Here is a 17,312-nt window from a genome sequence, read left to right as displayed (position 1 = left end):
TATATATATATATATATATATATATATATATATATATATATATATATATATATATATATATATATATATATATATATATATATAGAGAGAGAGAGAGAGAGAGAGAGAGAGAGAGAGAGAGAGTTTCAGTCGTAACTCTATACTTCATATTGCAAACATCCATACATCCGCTATACCTGATAGTAAAACAAGCTCTCCATTCTTGAAAACTTGAAACAAAACGACCACTTAAATGAAAGACTTCCTCCCACTGGGCGTAGCTCGTGGAAGTCTTTCTAAATTGTGGTCGAGGACACCTGGCAGGAAATCCCTTCCCGCAAGACATTCGTTTCAACTTCTCTCTTTTGGATTCAATGATCATAAAACGAAAGTGTTTTCTCGTAGTACAGAGAGAACTGGGGTTTATAAACCCCATATTTTTGACCATCGTCAGGGGACGATTATTCTGAGGACTTGTTTGCAATATATGTTATAATTATGGATACTTATAATTTATGCATACTCACGTACACACAACAGTATACATGTACTGTACATACAGTATATATATATATATATATATATATATATATATATATATATATATATATATATATATATATATATATATATACTGTATATATATTTTTTCAAGCAAATTAAAAAGATATTTTGACTTTTTCCATGAAAATATAAATGTTATAAATAATATGATAGCAATGATATCAGTTATGTCTAAACTGGATATCGTCAGAAAATAGGACCAGTAACATCTTTATTCCAGTAACCTTTCGACTTCTTCCAGATTAATTCTCAAACTGGGACGTTCACTTCATCAGCGAGTGGAATGGAATTCGAATCCCCGACGAGGGCGGAGCTTCAGAGGCAAGTTTCGTCAGAACTCACTGTGCCTTTGTTTACCTACTCCCTGAAGGAGTCACCTAGGAGTTACGCATCAACCTGTGTCGCAGCGATGGTACTGAAGAGCATTTGTCTAGCAACCTCATCCTAAAATTCTTGCTGTAAATCGGAGAAGAAGTACCTTTCTGGGCCACCCCTAGTGGGGAAAAGACAACCAGGTAATAGTGATTATAGTTTTAACAATTATATTATGTACGAATAATTCTTAATATAAAACTAGAACTACCACCCACTTGAAATACTGACAAAATTGTAACTCATTATAATACAATTCTTGCTTCGGGATTTTATCATCATAAGACAATCTCTCAGTATCTCCTTTATTGTGAAAATCGAATCAGACCATTTCGAGGAAAAACCTTTTGCAAAAGGGAAGATTGCAACAGAAATGCATCCATTTCATTGTTAAACCCGTCTCGCCAAGATGAACGTCTTTTCCTCTTGAAAAGGCGAACGTATTATCTGGAGAAAACCTTCGGAATTAAAAGCTATGGCGAATTAATCCTCAGGCGTGAAAAGAAGGCAGTTAAGCGTAAAATCACTGCTCACATTCATTGCAATAGAGAGCGTGAGTTTTCACTGCGGACGAATGTTCTATTAATTCCTTGGCGAATGTTCTGACAGTTCCTTGGCGAGTCTTCCGAGAACTCCTTGGCGAATATTTCGAAAATTCTTCTGCTAATGATATAAAAATTCTTTGGTGAAAGTTCTCAAAATTTATTGGCGAATATCTTGAAAATGCCTTGGAGAATGTTTTAAAATTCTTCGGAGAAAATTCTAAGAATTCATTGGCTAATGTTTTGAAAATTCTTTGGAGGATGTTTGAAAAATTCTTTGCGTAATGACCTAGAAATTCCTTGGCGAATGTTTAAAAATTCCGTGGAGGATGCTTTATGTTCGTTGGTCAATGATTTAAAAATTCTTTGGCGGATGTTTTAAAAATCCCTAGGTGAATGTGTTGATAAAATCTTGGCAAATGATGTAACATTCATTGGCAAATGTTTTAAAAACTCTTTAGCGAATGCTCTAAAAATTCCTTGTGTATTTGTGCGCTTTAAAAGGAATTGTGAACTAGTTCGTAAGGGTCGTTGTCTAGTGTTTTAGTTACAATTATCGGGAACAACGGCGTAATGTTTCTGCGATACGATTCTAAGCAGTACCTGTGCGAAATAATTAAATTCACCGATCTCGCGAAAAAAAAACTGTGACATCATTGAATTTAATTACTTCTGGAATAGGGCACTGAATTCCCATTTAAGCCTGAAGCGGTTCATTACATATTTTGAACTCGAAGTTCCAGTTTTCCAGGGACCAAATGGTTACCATCAATATACCCTTTGGATAATAATAATAATAATAATAATAATAATAATAATAATAATAATAATAATAATAATAATAATAATAATAATAATAATATCTCAGAAGAAGACCTTCTCTCAAACAGACTTCATTCAAGAGAATGGTCGTCAGGATGCCGTTGAGTTTGTACTGTAGTTTCTCAATCTCTCGAATGAGTTTCTTTGTAGCAGTAGGGGAAATTATATGACAGTCCAAATAAATGAATTTTGGACAGCTGTTATATGATCTGCCTTCTGCTACAAAGAAACTCATTCGAGAGATTGAGAAACTACAATACAAACTCAACGGCATATAGACGGCCATTCTGTTTAACGAATAATAATAATAATAATAATAATAATAATAATAATAATAATAATAATAATAATAATAATAATACGTGGTGTTGAAAGTGATAGCTGCATTAACTACATTCAGTTGATACAGAGTTTACTCTATCTTTCTAATAATTGCTTTCATGGTTATTGCATTCTGCCAGTAACTCGCCGATTGAGTTATAATGTAACTCGGTGTTCATATTACGACCTTGTAAGAATAAAAACCCTACGGGAAATGAACTACATATTACAGTTACCAGAGTATGTACAATGTAACTGTAATAGTGTATTCTTCGTAAATGAAACTAGCCCAGTTTGCAATTATATCCCTCTCCCGAGAATGACGAACACGAGTTACTGGCAGAATGTGGCAACCCTGAAAAGGCAATTATTAGAAGGATATAGAAAACCCCGTATAAACTGAATGCAGCTATCACTTTCAACACCACGTGCTTAAAGGGGTCTTTTACCTAAATAATAATAATAATAATAATAATAATAATAATAATAATAATAATAATAATAATAATAAATAGTCCTCCATCACCGTTCATCATATTCGGTTTCAGTCTTTTCAGTCATAATGACGAACAGACCAGAACTGCAACGAGAGTTTAGTCTGCCAATCACATTTCCTACTAGGCACCATCATCTAAATCTGAATTCATAATGTCCAAACTGAGTCTCTTACCAACCTACCTGCCTACCAACCTGCCTGCCTACATACCTAGTTACCTGTTTACATTCATACGTACATACACGTGCGTAAAACTACGCAAGTACGCACCTGACACTGTGAAGATGCAGAGAGAGAGAGAGAGAGAGAGAGAGAGAGAGAGAGAGAGAGAGAGAGAGAGAGAGACTACACTGAAGACACACAGAGAGAGGGAGACTACAATGTGAAGAGAGAGAGAGAGAGAGAGAGAGAGAGAGAGAGAGAGAGAGAGAGAGAGAGAGAGAGAGAGAGACTGACGTCACACGATCCCTGGCTAAATCAAGGATTCGTATGCAGGGAACTCAAGCAAAGCAGGAAGTGCAAACGAGCAAAGCAAATTGAAGGAGGGCGTCATCTTCCTCCCAGGCCCGGCGGACGATCCAGAAGTTGAGGTTCCTAAGGGAGGCATCTGTAAAGTAAGTGTCAGCAAGGAGGTCATTCCTAGGCCCTCCTTGGAGGGCCTACTTCCCTCCTGGGGTTTGCCAGGGATGCTCTTGTGGATGATGACGTCCTCGTCGAGTGGGCATAAACGCTGGTCATTACTGAGCTCCTCTGCTTCTGAAGGCGCTATTTACATACGTCTCGGCTTATGAGAGAGAGAGAGAGAGAGAGAGAGAGAGAGAGAGAGAGAGAGAGAGAGAGAGAGAGAGAGAGAGAGAGAGCGATTGCGTTTATGCTTTAATTAGGTTAACCTGCTCATTTCTTTTTTGGTTGGACGCATCTATAATGATAAGAAACTAGCAATAAAACGTAGTCATATTAAAGTATTTTTTTGCAACAAAACAAAAAACTCCATAGAATTCGTTTGGTGTTTTTCTCAAAATTACCCAATATAACTTTTATTGAGGCCTTGGACGATGCCTACTGTGTCGACCAATACTCACAAGGTCCAGGCCTACAGTTAGGATGAAGTGTCCCTTCACCAAAAGTTGCTGACATCGCCCCTCTTCTCATATTTCACCGTTTTATCACTGAATATGTTCGAGTTGTTAAAAAAAAACATTTCATACAAACATTCATTAAAAAATAACAAAGAAATATTTTAGCAAATTTTTAAAATGAATATGGAATGAACTCTTTAAATTAAGACCACTATATTTATCGTTAATTATTACATTTAGGTAAGGGTTAATTAAGCTCAGTTCTTCAAGTGAACGGTATGAACTAAGCAGCCGTTATATGATTATAAAATAATTGGGACGTCCTTCTTTCTAGAATTCGATGTTTAAATATACGAGATTAGCGTGGTATTTCGCGATTATGACTATTTATGTGTGTATATGTTCAATTTCCGATTTGCTACGTAGCACCAAAGTTGACCTGATAATCACATGCTGGCTCATAGAAAATATTTGTATTTCAGTAGGAAAAATACTCTTTGATTAGTTTCGCTTCTCTAATTGCATTTCTGATTAGTTTATACAGTTATCACCATATTTATTTTTCAGGCCAGTGCTATAAACATAGAAGAGAAAAATGTAATGTAACACAGAAAAAGTAACCTTCAATAATGCTACAACCGTTGTTAATGGTATTTCACTTTCAAGATAAGGAACGGTATCAAAAAGAAGTTTGTATACCTTACTTTATATCCTAGAATATTAAAAATCTTATCTGAGGCAGTCAATATTTATACTTCCGGAAAAGGGCCGAGTATCCAACTCAAAGCGCGATTCAATCTCAGTCATTTTATTCAATATTTGGGAACATAAGAAGTCGCGCTGCACGGCTGCGTCCTAATATTTATGGACGTAAATAAGGATGTAATACGTGTACTGTCAATGAATATTTGTGAGTATTCGAGCATGCGCTCTCCTGCGTATATATGTAAACATTATAAAACTCTCCTTTGCCTCACATTTCGTCAATATAAAGCGTCTTAAACATGGAACTGTATATAAAAAGCATTGAATATGTGCTTCCATGGGTCACAAAAAGACTTACGAATGCGTCCGAAACTTTGTAGCGGAGACCCGTTTTATTCCTTGATGCCTTTGATGATCTACGCAGTGAATTATGGGTAAGTGGTCAAATTAGTGGGTCACAACAAGGACTGGAATAAAGGCATGGGACTAGCAGCCTCATCCCATAAGATTTATTGAGAATTAGACGTGCGTATTTATGTGTGTATGTCGATTTACTCTAAGTATATATACACAAATATCATAGGAAATATTGGTCCACGCAAACTGTTAGAGTAAGGGCTATGTAACGAAATGAATACTACTTTGGATCTCCAGAAAGCTTGAACTTACTTCCATATTATCTTACAGATGCGTTTCCTGAACAGACGTTGCAGAAAGTTTCATCAAAATCAGTTCATCAGATGTACTGCAGTCCTGATAACAGGCAGACTCACTAATGGACAGACTCACAGGGAGACAGGCAGAAAGGCTGAGTTAGCGGGGCTAATAACCAAGCCGAAGTTCTTCTGGTAAAGGTAGGCAACAAGAAATTCGTTTTAGTACGATACTTAAAACCCTCTGCACACGTGAGAACTTCTGCTGTTGTACCCCCCACAACCAGAGTCAGAAATATGCAAAGTATCACAATTACTTGTACTTCCTGAACACGGCAGACACTCTTCGGTACCACAGTTATGTCTCTTTTTCTTGAATAGGACAGACACTTTATGTCTCTGTCTGATGACTTGAAAAGAGCAGTAACACGAAAATGCAAAATTATCTTTTGGGGGGGAGACTCACACAGTTTTATTACCTGTGCCCGAGTCGAGAACTTGAGCCACGGACGCTAGCCCAAATTATTCAGTCTCCCTGGAATTTGATCAGAAGCCTCTTCCGTGACGGTTAATTTACCCTCAACCGCTCCTATCAATAAAGGAGAGAGAGAGAGAGAGAGAGAGAGAGAGAGAGAGAGAGAGAGAGAGAGAGAGAGAGAGAGAGAGAGAGAGAGTCTTGTGATTAAATTGGGCAAACATTTAACGAACAAAAAGCCAGCTATCGATAAATTTCAGACAGGGAAGCTCTCCACAAAGTTTTTCCAGCCAAAACTTTTTAATTGGATAGTGCGCTTTTTTTTCTTTTAACAATAGCCGGGTACTGTTAAAAAACAGGTGATGCCAGAAAGATATTTCTTGACAAAACATTGGCAATATTCTTTGAAGTCCTGAGTCAGGTACATAACATATTTTGATGAAGTTGGCGAATGTTATTCCACCAATATAAAAGGATGAACAACTATTTAAGCGTGAAGGATGATTTATTTTTTATACATAAATATTTAAGCGCGAGGGATGATTTATTTTTATAGATAATATTATCAATTAACTTGTATAAAGAATATGAGAAATAAATCAAAATACGGTAGGTAAGAACCAAGGATATGAACACACAAAGTAATATAGCAAAAGACGTGCAAATGTAAGAAATACGAAATAGTATTTTCCCAAAAATCAATTGTGTACGCGTAGATTTCAAGGAATAGGTCACGATCTCGGAGACAGTGTTCTGGAAAATGATTGATGTTCCAAGTGAGGCAGATGAAGTATTGAGAACGTATCTAGGTCATTTGAATTGAAAAAGTGCGTGTGTGTATATTTCTTGTCAACATTAAGCAGTTTCCCTTAACATGGAGTAGTTCCCAAGAAAAGAAATGACACTGACCATTGTCACGTTCACCCTTAAACTGTGAATTATTGATGAGCCTCTGTGCAGAAAACTTCTACAAACACTGGTTCTTTGGTTGCAATATCTTCATTTTAGGTACAAATATGCCACAGGAGATTGTTAGCTTTTCAGTAAATGGCATTTGTGACGACGGTTCAAGGAATGTAGCCAGTTAAAAAATTATACATTTTAATTGCATTATCAAGACAATATTTGATCGGTTTGTGTGTTACTTTTTATATTTTCACTTCATGTATTGAAGTACTGTACATTTTTTTGCACTTACAATACAATGTTTGTTTACTGTGTAATGGATTTTGGGCTTAAATGACTTTATTCAGTGGTGAATTATCAAAAGCATTTGTCTCTTATTTACAGTGAGTGTATATATATATACATACATATATATATATATATATATATATATATATATATATATATATACACACACACACACACACACACACACACATCCACTCCATTTCTCCAGCACTTTCTGGGTCTTTCTTCTCTCCTTCCTCCTGAAGATACATAAGAAAACATAAGCATTCCCTTTCAACCCTTTTATTGTCCATGAATTCTTTAACTGCTGTAAGAAGAAAGTGAGTTTCACAGTGGCATTATTATGTCGACTTCCATACTGAACAGACCAATCCCTGTGTCTTTCTGTGGGCTTAAGATCAGCAGTACCAGGAAAATGTAAATTTTTCTAGAGGGATACTGTACAGTTCTATTACACGCCCACCAAATTATCCAGTTTCCTTGGAATTTGATCAGAAGCTCACAACAGCTTCTACCAATAAATGAGAGAGAGAGAGAGAGAGAGAGAGAGAGAGAGAGAGAGAGAGAGAGAGAGAGAGAGAGAGAGATCCTTGTGATTAAACTGAGTAAACATTGACGAACAAAAACCAACTATCAATAAATATCAGACAGCGAAGCTCTCCACAAAGTTTTTCTCGGCAAAACTGTTTAATTGGATAGAGCTCTTTTATGACCAAGAACCGAGGTACTATAAAAGGTTACGCCGGAAAGATATTTGTTAGCAAACTTTGTTCATTGTCTATTTTTTGCGAAGTTCAGCCTGAGTAAATAACACAATTTGAAACTTTTACGACCTGCAAATGAAGTCATTAACAGTATTGGTCTGGAAGGATCAGTGAGCTTAGAGTAGAAAACACTTCTTGTGTGAAGGTATAGGACCCAGGTTGATCAAAATTGACAATTAGTGTTCTGTTAATGCTACTGGTGCATATTGGTTATCTACATTCGACTTAGATTTCAAAATAGAGAATTAACTAATACCTAGCTATATTTCACTGATATATGAAGTTAGAGTAACAGTTGTTTTTTAACCTAAGGTAAGAGACCATGTAGCCTTCTCCCAATCTCTTCCTAATACCACCATTCTTGCATATTCAATACTTGTCTCCATATTTTTCAAGTGTCCTTTTATTCACATGACCCTTCTGTTGTTAACATTTACACCGTCTTCTTCAGTCTACCTCTGCAGAACCTTCCCTCTGTCAGAACGCAACATAGGGCGTCATCCACCAATAACATTCATATCATCTTCCGTTTTTAACTTATTGTTTTACAAATTTTTAAGCCTGTACGCCGTTCTATAAGAACAGCTTACGCGCACACGCACACACACACACATTATATATATATATATATATATATATATATATATATATATATATATATATATATATATATATATATATATATATATATATACACATTCAATTATACATTATTTTTTAAAACTCAACGCTTGTTTACAAACATTTACATCCGCATCGCTAACAAAAATTAAATCCTGTGAAACATTCATACCTTCCTAACCCTACCGATCAACCCTCGGATTCCTATGAAATATGAAATATGAATAAAGAAGCTCGAGAGAAAATAAAAAAGAGAGAAACAAAAAGTGACACCAAAAAATAAGAGAGGGGAAAAAAGGAGGGCTTTGGATGAGCTGTTGTCAACCGGACGGAATTTAATTTGCGGGGAAGGTTCACCATCAAAGAGCTAACAAGTGACGTAGAATTCTATTACCAAAAGTGGGGACGAGCCGAGTGTTCAGAATTCTACGAAAAAAGAAAAAGCAGAAGAAGAAGAAGAAAGGAGACCGAACGATTTAGTCGACCTGATCAAAATGAATAACAAAGGTGTGTGAGAGTGGCAGCCCAAGGAGCTGGCTGACGCGGTCGGCGTCGGCTGCCTTCTGGCCCTGATTGAAGGAGATAATCAAGTCCTGCTGTTAGGATTCTTTACCTGTCTGTCTTATCTGTTTATAACAGCGAATGCTTGGAGAACTGCGCCATGTCTGGCTATCGAGCTCTGATCCCAGGAAGCGGGGTGTGTGTGTGTGTGTGTGTGTGTGTGTGTGTGTGTGTGTGTGTGTGTGTGTGTGTGTGTGTGTGTGTAGGGGTATAGAGTGCCGCTGGTAAGCCTTCTGTGTTGGTGTATGAAACGGCTGTATTGTGGAAGTTTTCTACAAGGGAGGTCAATCACGGATCTCTTCTTTGTAGGCCAGGTAATTATTTTCTCATTCACTGAATCAGGGGCGTACATTTGTCTACCTTTCATCTATAGTCTAATAAATTTTTCTGAACACTGTATATCCTTTTTTTCAGACGATAACCCATTTGCGTCGTCTGTTTCAATGGAAACCATTATTGATTACACTTTTCAAATAAAAACCTAAACACTTAAATATCGAAAATGTCTTCATTAGGCTGTTTAAGAATTATTCCTTAAACTTTATTTCATACTTAATGATTTACTATTAATATTTCTTTACAGTCTGACAGTCTGATGATCCCCTTTGAGCCTGAGGATGAGTGTCCTGGTGAAACCGTCGCCCTTTGTCACCACTGGAACCCTCAGAGGAACACTCCTGGACAAACAGTCGCCTTGGTGCTGCACCAGAACCTCGAAAGCAGCCCTCGTGCTCACCCTGGAATCTTCTGAGGAATGCAAAAGAACAACACCTACGTTGCCCTACAACTGGTCAAGGAAGCTTAGATTGTGTCCCAGTGACAGCTGGGAAAGGAGTGTCATTTCTAGTCTACTGAGCAGGAAGTTCTCCTCACCATCAAGAAGTCCCGGGTCCGATTCCTGAGTAATCCAGAATTCTTTAGGCTGGAATGTGGTGATGTTGACTGTTGTAGAATGCAACCAGAATGAAGGGTATTGAGCTGGCAACCTCATCCGAAAAGGCTAAGTGGTGCAAACACCCTCGCCCCTCAATATATACACATACATACATATAATAAGGATGCTCCCGTTTATGCTTCGCTTAGTTTAGTTTTACTGGGATCGATATCCAATAAAAGTAGTGCAACATCTTTTATGTTAGGTGTTGCTTGCAAGCATAGTTGGTGCCTGTCTTGTTCAATTTGTTCTTGTAGTGACTGGGAAAATCATCATGACAGCCTATTTCGAATGGTAATAACATCCATGACTCATACGACTTCTAAAGGTTTGTATGTGGTAAAGAAAAAAGATAGATTGGTTAAAGGAAAGGAACCAAACAGCAATGCAACAGGTAAGGTGTTTCGTGTTCTGTGAGCGAAATATAAGGTTAACTGGTAACTATTCTCAGACGACGACAACATTCAAGATTAAAATAACGGGCAAATCGGGCACTTGCCTAATAAAAATTAAAGAATCTCTTCTTTCCTGATCACTTATTAGACATCCATTGATACATATAAGACTAATTTAAAATTGCTCTCGAATTATCACAATATAAATATTTTCCCGTATGAACATTGGCAATTCATTTGAGACTATAGGGTGTTTCCATGGAAACCTCAGGTGATTACCCTTTTCAAATGAAAACCTACATATTCAAGTACCTAATAGTCCATTGCAAAATCGTCTAAGAGTTGATATTTAAAAGTTATTTCATAGTTAATCATTTACTATTCATATTTCTAAAAAGTTTATAAAATATACGCATTAAAAAAGAAATATAACTGGGATCACTATTCCGTGGAAATGGCTATACTTCGTACACCCTCGTCTGCTTAAAAAGATGTCAAATAGAGTACTTAGCAACTATTCCGAATAAGAAAGCCATTGCTTAGCTTTTCAAAAAGAAACGCAAGACTGAACACTTCAGCGTCATCAGACTGATTATTAGATTATTCACTTACATATATAAGAGCTTCACTTACATATAACTGTAAAGGAAACTTTTCAAATTGTGCTATCTGAAAATAATATGTTGGAGTGTTGCAAACACTGTCCTACAGCCAATCGCATCGTAAGCTGATGATGTCACTGGTAACTAATGAGAGTTCATTACACTCCCCGCCCCTGAGGCTCTGTCTTGGGGGTTACTCTGCCCATGTTGTGCTGTTTGAAGACCTTGGGCAGGTGATATATACTTTACTGCGTTTGGTTTTAGGACTTTTTTTCAATGTTTGGTGAACGAAAAGAATAATGTAGGTAATTTTCGTCGTACTGTAGAACATTAGCAATGAACCTTTTACATTTAACATGACAACAGTTGAAATAAAAAGGCAATTTTCCTAGAACTAAAAAGCAATCCCCAGGTGAGTCTGTTATTGAATTAGTGCTTATTGTTTTCGACTTGTACAAGAAACTTCCAGAATTAAGTTATCTAAGAAATCTCGTCACAGTTAGCTAGGCACTGCAATGCACTTTTATTGCTTAGATTAGACAAATAAATATGCAGTATATCGAAACACTCCTAGCGGAGTGCTTATTGCTGCTGAAAATACAGCTCTTAAGATACCTGTATAATTTTGTTTTTGAATACCCAGTTACATAATTTGTGAGGCAGGTAATTTATGATACACTATTATCATTTATGTTGAATGCAAGAGAGCTTACCACACTAGACTCCAGGAACCCATTTTCCGCTTGAAAATAAATAAGTTAGATAAAAGTAAAGTGTTTTCTTTCATTTCATAATCCCCAATCTCCAACAGTGAGATTTTTATCTACGTGAACAGCATTGAATACGGTAAGGCTATTTCGTTTATTTTTCAGTATGTAAAATAACGCGAACCGGCAACTTTCCTCGGGTATTATTGCAACGTTCAAAGTTACACGAAGATTAAATATTCAACTAACAGGAGAATATATAATTTATTTTAGTATATAACTTGAATTAACATTTTAGTGATACAAATAAAACTGATTTATTATAAATATATTGCCTGAACATACACTGCTTTTAAAGCAGCATCGGCAACTAACTTCGTAGTGTAAGATTTATGAATGGGGTTTCCATGGAAACCGTAAACTAACTGTTGATGTATAACAAATAAAAATCTATATGCTTCATTATCTATAAGATCGTTATAAATGAATTTTAACTGATATATTAGTTTTATTTTACCTTAAAAGCAATTAATAAATAATAAAATCCCCTTATTTGTCTGTTTGATAAGAGGAAAGCAGTCTTTACTTTGGAATTTTACGCCATCCATATGGCTACATTGTACTTCATCGTCTGCATGAACAGATGTCAAATTACAGTATTTGGCAACTGTTTCGAAGAGTAAATTACTTATTTAACTTCTAATAAAGAAACGACGGAGTTTGAGCAGCTCTTTGCATACATGTTTTTTTAATCAGTCAGTTTTTCAATTACACAAGAACGAAAAGAACGTCCAAATTCATGTCCAAAACTTAACAAGAATCTTTCGAAAATGTGGCATCTGGCAACAACTGATGGAAGTTCAGCGAATGTTAACTTGCAGCCAATCACAGCTCAGTGTGATGATGTCATTTGTGGCCAATGAGGGTGCAGGTACTTTCCCGCCAAATATGCTGCTTTTGGGATGAACAACCAGTTTTATGTGGCGCTGTTCAAAAAATCTACCTCAATTTTGCCTTTTCCTTTCTGAACTCAGGATGTCTTTTTTTCAACTTTTTTTGCTTTTAAGTAAGAAATAAAGCATTTTCTTCCTACAAAATATTGCAGAATAAAATATCTTTTGCAATTACATCAGTTGCCAGAAAAAATATTTACTTTTGCAATGCTATATATTTCACCAGATTGAGGATAATGATGCAATCAACTACATAAGCAGTGCTCTCCTGTATTGCATGGAGATTGAAATAAGTAAATTTGCTCCTAAATGTTCAATATTTTACTCTTGGAGGGAATTTATTATAAATTAAATATTATGTTTTTAATGCAAGAAAAACACATTTTTGGCTTAAAATAGTTTACAATACGTGTCGTTTTTAATAAATGGATGTGAAATTGTTCCCCAAACTAATTTTTGAAATTTCAAAAAAAACGTGAAAATATTGGGGTTAAAATTTTTTAGTGAACAGCAACGCATAAATGAGGTTACTTCCTTTGTTTACTTTGAAATTGAGTGAAAAAAGGCAAACTGACAAGTTTTCTTAGCTGATTTCGATATTCCAAGGTTATAATTAACAAAACAATGTCTTATCAGAAGAGTAATTCGTTTATTTTATTATATCACTTAATTAACTTTGCACTGATACAAATTAAACTGCTCCATAACTGAATTTATATTGCAAAAACATGAAAATATTGTAAAAACGACATTGGCAACTGATTTGGTAGCGTTGGATTTTCTGAATGGAGTTCTCATGGGGCGTGGTAAACATTGACTGCAGCCAATCACCGTTCAATTTGATGATGTCATCACTATCCAATAAGGGTGCAGGCACTTTCCCGCCAAAAAAACGTGAGCTTGGCGGGTTCACCCTGTTTTATGCAGCGCTGTTTAAAATTCGGCCCCAAAATCTGTCAGAATTGCGGACTCGAAATATTAAAAAAAATTTTTTTTAATCTTTATTTTTGCTATTCTATGTTCTAAAATAGGCCAATAGGCTTTACTACCACTAAAGTATATTCATTTGCAATATAGAGAATCTACATTGCAATTCAACCTGTTATGTAAGCTACCCAAGAAAGCTCATCATTGCTCTCTTGTTCGTTGAAAACTGAAATATACTGTAATAATATTCTCCTACCAGAATGCTGAGTATGGCCTCTGCAATAATAGATTTTGCAGTGATTCAGAATTCTGCTATTCCTCTTGCAAAATTTAAATAGGCCACTAAGCTATGATACCATAACTGTCACAAAACAAAATTACATTTACAATACAATTTAGTCCACCGGCACTGAAAAATTAAGCTTTCTAAGAAATTTCATCAGAATCAGATGAAGTCCGTAATTTATAAGCATTGATCTATTTATTGCGGCTCAATATTTTGGCATCTAATGACCAGGGACCCTACATATTTTCAATGCAAGAGAAACACATTTTTCGCTTAAAATCCTTTATGATATGCTTTGCTTTCTAATTTATGGGTGTAAAATCGCTCCCCAAAATTATTTTTGGAATTTCAAAAAATTAAGTAAAGAGTCAAAATATCAGGATGCATAAATTTTTCGTGAACAGCAACGCATAAGGAAGGTTACTTCATTCAATTACTTAAAAATGAAGTAAAAAATAGGCAACTGGCAACTTTTCTTAGCTGATTTCGATATTCCAAGAAAATATCAACAAAACACTGTCTTATCTTGATAAGACTTCATTTATTTTATTATATCCCTTAATTAACTTTGCACTGATACAAATTAAACTGCTCCATAACTGAATTTTTATTGAAAAAACGTGAAAATATATTAAAAACGACATTGGCATCCGATTTGGTAGCGTCAGATTTTGTGAATGGAGTTCCCTTGGAGCTAAGAAAACACTGACTGCAGCCAGTCACCGTTTAATTTGATGATGTCATTACCAGCCAATAAGGGTGTGGCATTTTCCCGCCAAAAATCGTGAGGTTGGTGGGTTCACCCTGTTTTATGCGGTGCTGTTGAAAATTCGTCCCCAAATTTGACAGTATTTTGACTCGAAATAGTTTTTTTTAACTTTTAACTATTCTGAAAAAAATATCTTGTTATTTATCTTCCAATAAAAAACTTAATAGTTCGAGCAGTTCTTAGTACACTGTTTTATTATTCAGTTACTCAATTATGAAAGAACGAAACGAGGGCCCAAATTCACTTCCAAAACCTTTTTAAAAATGAGGTACAAATACTGAGTTTGGTGGGTTCCTAGTGTTTCATGTCGTGCTGTTTGAAATTCGACCTTGAAATCTGACTGCTATTTTTGTAATTTTTTGTCTGTAATCTGGCCATACACATATTATTTAAGTCTTTTCGTTAGCTTTACTCAAATTTGAAGTATGCCTTTAACCTATTGGCCATAATTATCATAAAAAAAACTGTATTCAATTGCAATATGGAGAACTGACCTTGCAATTCACTTCCAAGAAATTTCATCAGATTTACATAGCCATCATAGGGCATCATAAATATTGCTCTCCCGTTGCTTGACTGCTGCAATACATTGCAATAATATTCTCCTAGCACTGCTAATTACAGCTATAAATACCTGACTTTTATGATGGCTTTAAAATTGTGTTTTTGAATTACCTATTTATTTTCAGTGCAAGAGAACTTAAGCAAAACCATTGCAGCATTTAAATAAAGTGAAAACTTTTGATAAAATTTCATACACATAATCAAATAAAAAAGAATAAGAAATGGCAATTTTAAGTTCCATTAATTTAGATAAATGTAAAACAACAACCTTTTCTAAATAACTACCAGGTTTCAAGGGGAAATGTATCAGCATTTAACTTACAGGAAAGTAATTTATTTGACTACATCACTCACTAAACTTTGAGAGTTTAACTGGAAAGCATGATCAGCTGATTTTCCACATAAATACCTACATCCTTGGATAGTTGAATGTTCATTGTAAATTCATTAAACTGATACAAAGAATTTTGTTACCTGGTCAGTTACTCTAAAATCATATCTCTTACAAATAGTCTGAAAGGTAACAGAACACAGAATAAAGATAATGGATTTCCATTCCATCTGCACGGTTACAGTATATATTCTATTATAATCGTGCATAGCATGTCAAAATTAAGGCAGTTTGAAACTGTTTCGGAGAGGGCAGGAACACACACGTATGTGTATATATATGTCTGCATGCATGATGCAAATAACTAAGGAAAATCATTCAGTTGGTTGAATTATATGTACAAAATATAATTAACACCAACTGACTGAAACAAATAGCCAATAAATCCTAGATATTTTTTGTTAAGATCTTTATGACTTTATCACAAACACAGGTGAGTTCAACTCAGTTACTTCCAAGCAATCTAATACGAAGAAATATTTAGTACCAGAAATATCAAGAATCAAGAAAAAATAAAGCAGCGATCACCAGATCTCTATCTACGAATATTCGCAGAAACGAGAGTGAAAAGATAACCTCCACTGATCCTGATGCCATATTCTAACCATAGTCATAGTGAGCATTTATTTCTGAGAGAGAGAGAGAGAGAGAGAGAGAGAGAGAGAGAGAGAGAGAGAGAGAGAGAGAGAGAGAGAGAGAGAGAGAGAGAGAGAGAAAACTCCCCATTTTCCATATCTAGGCAGTGAAGCCAAACAGTGTTAAATCCATTTCAACATTTGAATACTCAACCCGTAGAAGTGGGATTCAGCCACCACTTTTCTCTGCTGGCGATTGCATCGGTTATATATATATTTTTTTTGAGGTAAAAAAAGGTCACTATCCTTTCCATAAGGATCGAAATATATTACCTTTTTATTTTTAAGCTGAGGTGTAAAGTAAAATGTCAGACATGGAGTACACTTGATGTAAACTCGTGTCATTTTTACAATTTTTTTCCAATTCATCTCTCCTTGACATGGCAGTTACCGAGGTTAATAATCATTAGGGAATATGCTTTGATCTCGTGACGCTTGAGGAGAGAGAGAGAGAGAGAGAGAGAGAGAGAGAGAGAGAGAGAGAGAGAGAGAGAGAGAGAGAGAGAGAGAGAACAACATGCTTCTAATTTCTCATCAGGCAAAAGGTTTGGAAGCAAAAGTATAAGTATTCACAACGATGTTAAACGTTTAAGACATAACTAAATAATGCTTCCTGTTTCCACAAACGGGTACCACTTAATAAATGTCTCGGATGTGTTTAATTCTATTCAGATGTTTCGCAGCCATGCCTGTCCCTCACGCCATATCAATACAAAGTATTCACCTTGCAAAGAAACAAGCAAACAAAGATCCCAATAATCTCTTAGGTGCACTGGGAGACGTTCGAATCTACGGTTTCTCTCAGGTGAACGAAACTGCCGGTCCTATCAATACCGAGAGCTGCTCTCCTCACCTCACAAATGGAATCGCAAAAACTGAAGACTTGTTTTTCCGGAAACTCCTGGAAACGTTTCCCTCCCTCCTCCACCTTCCAGGGCCCTTCCAGCGTGACTTACAATTCCGCCAACCTGTGAAATTCTCGTCCCTGGAACGCCTGTCTA

The 17,312-nt window shown here is 35.8% G+C and overlaps 1 long non-coding RNA gene across 1 annotated transcript in view; it reads left to right on the top strand.

Moving 5' to 3' along the window:
• Window positions 1-12,284, top strand: part of LOC136827026 (uncharacterized) — a 102,050-nt gene extending 89,766 nt beyond the window's left edge. Inside the window, exons 5-7 of the long non-coding RNA XR_010849781.1 lie at window positions 785-1,058; window positions 5,568-5,734; window positions 9,732-12,284. This is a non-coding gene — a long non-coding RNA (uncharacterized lncRNA). The remainder of the gene's footprint in view (window positions 1-784; window positions 1,059-5,567; window positions 5,735-9,731) is intronic.
• Window positions 12,285-17,312: the final 5,028 nt, after the last annotated feature.

The sequence above is a fragment of the Macrobrachium rosenbergii genome, chromosome 41, assembly GCF_040412425.1.
Source record: "Macrobrachium rosenbergii isolate ZJJX-2024 chromosome 41, ASM4041242v1, whole genome shotgun sequence".
Taxonomy (NCBI): domain Eukaryota; kingdom Metazoa; phylum Arthropoda; class Malacostraca; order Decapoda; family Palaemonidae; genus Macrobrachium; species Macrobrachium rosenbergii.
Note: the sequence above shows the minus strand (reverse complement) of the source record. Positions and strands in the feature narration are given on the sequence as shown.